At 45.1% G+C, this 4,857-nt stretch overlaps 1 pseudogene; it reads left to right on the top strand.

Moving 5' to 3' along the window:
- The first annotated feature begins 2,937 nt into the window (after positions 1-2,937).
- On the top strand, positions 2,938-4,095 carry LOC105033406 (protein WHAT'S THIS FACTOR 9, mitochondrial-like; annotated as a pseudogene).
- Positions 4,096-4,857: the final 762 nt, after the last annotated feature.

Genomic DNA, 4,857 nt, shown 5'->3' on the forward strand with positions numbered 1-4,857 from the left:
AGTTAATGGGGCATGGCTATTATAGTGCGAAGGTGAGCTCCTTATCCTTGGCACTTTCAATGGTCAAAAAGATTTGCTTTAGCCTGAGTTGGGCGAACATCCTCTCGCACATGCTTTTTTTAATTGGAAATCCGACCTTCCTCCCATCAGCATGCGATCCGGCTCTCTTCAGCATGCATGTGCTTGTGGGCTCGAGCTGGGAGGTCGGTGTAGTCCTTCGGATATGTTTTGTCGAGGGAGTAAATACAAAGTTCAGTTTTCCTTTCGTTCTCTTCTTTCTTTTCTTTTTCTTTATCGAGGGAGTAAATAAGGTGCTCGTTGCAGAGGCCTCACTTCATCACCGATATGACAATGCCTTCATCTAGATTGTGCACTTTCAGTGTAGCTGCATTGAAATGCACCACATAATTACGCAGAGATTCTCCCTCTTCTTGATAGAGGGAGAAGAGGCTATCTGAAGTCCTTGGCTAGACCTGACTGTGGCCAAAGTGAGCAATGAATTGGCGTTCGAGTTGCTCGAAGGATGAAATGGACTCCGATAAGAGCCTGAAGTACCAAGCCCACACCGTCTTTTTCAAGATTGTAGAGAAGGCGAGGTAGAGGAGGGCACCCATGGCACCCTGGAGCATCATGAGGGCCTTATAGCCCTCCAAGTGATCGAGGAGGTTGGTGGAGCTATCATATGATTCCACCACAGACATCTTGAACCGACTCGGCATTGATTCTTGGAGGATGGCCAGGAACAGAAATTGAAGATGTCATTGTTCCCTTTGCCGCCACCTGGACCTCCGCGAGTTGGTGCTCAATCTTACGGATCTTCCACTCCAGATCTTTGTCTCGATGAGATTGCTTTGGTTGGGGAGAGTAACATGACATCGAGTCTCCATCGGAAGAACTTGGAGATCGTTGGCATCATCAGCCATGGGCGAACCCATGGTGGGAGGATAGTCATCGATTAAGGGAGGGCGATTAATGTGTCCTCTAGGGAGGATTCTTTAGAATTGGAGATTGGTCTCAGCGACTGTGCCAAGATGGCCCTGCCTTGAGAGTAGGCTGGGGTGATTGACATTACTCTATAGCATGCTGAAGGTGCTGGATGGCATTTGGCAGTGCCTAGACCTGACGGACTAGGCCATCGAATCACTAGGATTCTGCCATCTTAAGTAGCTATTCTGGCTCCTCCAAACTGCATGAGGTGGATGAGGGGGAGGTTCCACCTCGATCCTACCAAGTCGATGGTCGGTGGAAAATAGAGGAGCAGCACAGCATACTCTCTTTCTCAAGTAGGGTTGCTAAGATCTTCCTCTAGCATCAATCTGTTGCTTCAAGGCTCTAAAGGTGCTGATGTGGCTGAAGGTGGAGAGTAATTTAGACGTTGGGATACTAGACGGACCTATAAAAGAAGCCTGGTCACACTAGAGATGGAGCCTCTGGTGGGGGAACCTCCAATAATTAAGTCAGTCAAAACTTGAGCACAAATAGAGAAAGAGAATACGGGACTAGTGGTGACTCGGGTTGGCTTACCAGAGCTTACCCTCAGGATCCATTTATTTTCTTCTGATATAGAAAGATGTCGGAGTTTGTTATGCTTAGGCTGTCGGCCATCAGATCTAAGCCTATACGTGGTTAGTCGTAGGTTTTTTTATACCCACGTAGCCACATTCTGAGAGTTTGTTAGAAGATTCCAATAGATTATCCATATGTCCAGATGAATCGATGGATTGGCACCGGCCTGTGGTCGAGGCACCATTTTGATGAGATCTATGTCAGCACAAACTATAGAATTTTGCCTTTAATGATCGACTGAATTTTGATCCAGAGGTCGATGTCAGTCACAGGCTTTATTCCCACTGATGATGAGATGTCGACCTAGAGATCGAAAGAATCCCGACCTAGGGGTCGGCTAGAGGTTGACCCGGAGGTCAGTGAGCATCTGAGCAGATATGGTCATTTCACCTTAGATTCCTTTGGTGGATCCGATGGTGCCCATTCTCATCGGCTTGGGATTTCCATAGGTAAGCCCCGAGATCCATGGTTGAGGTAGCACGACCCATAATACTTCTATATATCATGCGCACACTACCGATCAACTAGGTCTAAAGTGGTATTTGTGAAAATTTATTGGGATTAGCCCAAATTCTTAGTTATGGCCCCTATGAAAACTTTTATATAGATAAGTCCACCAGAGATATCTATGAACTAATATCCTACAAATTTTCTATCTTAAACTCATTAAGTATATAACTCAACTTTCTCCATTTATTTTATCGTTCAAAAGAGCATTCATCATAAGGATGGAAAGAGTTACACTCCGAAAATATGCCATGATATGATTATTCAATCAGATTCATTTCTTCTATATTGAACATCTTTCTACAGATTTTTAATTATAGAGGTCGGATATCTACTGCTAGTGACCAAATGGTTGGCTTAAGCTTCATCCATCTCGATAATTTTAGAACTTCACTCCTAAACAAATTTTTAGGAAATTGATTTACAAGTTCTTTTTTCTCTTGATAAATTCTAAAAAAAATGATATCACTCTTTTTTAGATATCTTACAAATTTATTATAAATCTAAATATATTAGTTTATCTTTTTATCGATACTCTTTTGATCAGTCAGTCCTATCACAATCTTGTTATTACAATGAATTTATATGACTGGACTTGGATTAGATATTAAAGATAGTTATAAGATAAAACTTTTAATTTATTCTGCTTCAATATAAGTGGTATTTAAAACAATCAATTTAGTCTTTATGATGCTTCGGGATATAAAGATTTGAAAATAAAATAAATTTTATTTTTAAAATTTATTTCTATTTTAGTTGGACTTCTTTCTTCAAATAGATTTTTTATGGGTTTTGAGAGAAATGAGGATTGGGCTGGCCCGGGGCATTCTAACTAGCGGCTGAGCCGGCGCACCGCGGGGGATCCGTGCTTGGCATGGTTTCTCCAACACGCTCACAGAGCGGAGAAGACATGGTGTGGCTGATCATTCGACGATCGCAATGGCGGCACCACCCGCTCCCCTTCGCTGTGGAGCAGCGAGTGTCCCTGGTGAACGTGAAGTTGAAGTGGGTGAAGGACCGAACCCTTGATTCGGTGGTGGCCCCGCAAGCGGCACCTTCCCCCCATCCTCCACCTGCTCGAGCTAATCTCCTCCGATCCCCTTGGCTGTGTCCCCGCCTACGAGCTCTCCAGGCGCCGCCGCCAGCTCGACCTCGCAGATGGGCTTAAGGTAACCGTCTTTCTGTGCCGCTTCCCGGCTGTCTTCTGTGAGTCCTTCATCCTCACTGACGACGCCCTCCGCCTCCGCCTCCGCCTCCGCCGTCGGGAGCACCAGGTCCTCAGCCATGCCTAGATGGACCTCGTCGACCGCCTCCGCCGGCTCCTCATGCTCACCACCGGCCACGCCCTCCCCCTCCATGCCGTGGACCAGCTGAGGTGGGACATGGGCCTGCAGCCAGACTATCACCGGACCCTCATCCCCCGCTACCGGCACTTCTTCGATCTCGTCCGGCCTCCTGGCGACGAGTGCATCTAGCTGAAGCTCGCATCATGGGACGACCGCCTCGGAGCTCCAAAGGGCCGCCAGGGAGCGACACGAGGACGGCGAGTGCCTGGCGTTCCCGGTGAGGTTCATGAGGGGGCTGCGGGCTGAAGAAAAAGTGCATGGCATGGCTGCAGGAGTGGCAAACGCTGCCCTACACTAGCCGCTACTGTGACGCTTCAGGTCTCGACCCCCGGACTGACGTCTATGAGAAGAGGATCGTGGGAGTCTTCCACGAACAACTGCACCTCACCGTCGGGGAGAAGATGGAGCGGAACGTAAACAACCTGTGGAAGCTACTGGAACTACCCCAGAAGTTCACCAAGGTGTTCGAGCGCCACCCACGGATCTTCCACACGTCACAGAAGCTGGGGACACAGACGGTCGTGCCCAGGGTAGCCTATTGTGGTGGCAGAGACCTTCTCATAAAACATCCCCGCATTGAAATCGGAGAGAAATTAAAGAGAGGTACGTGGCCGTGACGAGGGTAGGGATGCCGGTGAGAGAAAGGAGGGCTCACCAAAATAAGATGGAAGATTAATATCCTATAAGCTAATTGCATAAGTGATGTAATATAATTTTTTTATATTATTTTTTTATTCATATATATGATATTGATTATTTAATAAATAAAATAAGATATTATATTTGGTCATATGCTGCACTCATTATTTCATTTATGATTTGATTATGATTATGACGAACCCCTTGATTAAAACAATATTTTTGGGACTATGATGAGATCATATCAGTGAGATCTAAAAGTTTGATAGTTCTGATCTAAAATATTCTTAATCATAGGATCATCAAGCCAGGGATTAATGATATCGATAAAACTGACACATCTAATATATACTCGAGGAAAGGATAATTAATCTCACAATCACTAGTGCGAGGACACTAATATGAGGATGTGGGTACTTATTGAAGAATGAGTTTACTGAACTGATCCACAGAGAGAACATCTGATGGAGCCTTACCAGCATGTCAATAGATGGATCTCCAGTGAAAGTGGTGCATGTGATCATTAGACCTAAGATCACTATGGTATCTTGTGCATATGGACCTATACTTTGATTCATACCAAAGCTTGACATCTCTTTGAGACTTGTATGAGGTATTCTGGATAAGGTGAAATATGTATGAAGATTGTGAGTGATCAACAAGGAATCGATCACTCCTTGTAAGAGGAGAGAACATCCTATGTAGTCTCATAGGATGATGACTCAGAAAATCTTTAGCCAAAGTAGGATGAACATTAGAAAGAGTTCCTAATGTTTTACGAATCAAATCATCATCATTA

This window comes from Elaeis guineensis, chromosome 9 (assembly GCF_000442705.2).
Source record: "Elaeis guineensis isolate ETL-2024a chromosome 9, EG11, whole genome shotgun sequence".
NCBI lineage: Eukaryota > Viridiplantae > Streptophyta > Magnoliopsida > Arecales > Arecaceae > Elaeis > Elaeis guineensis.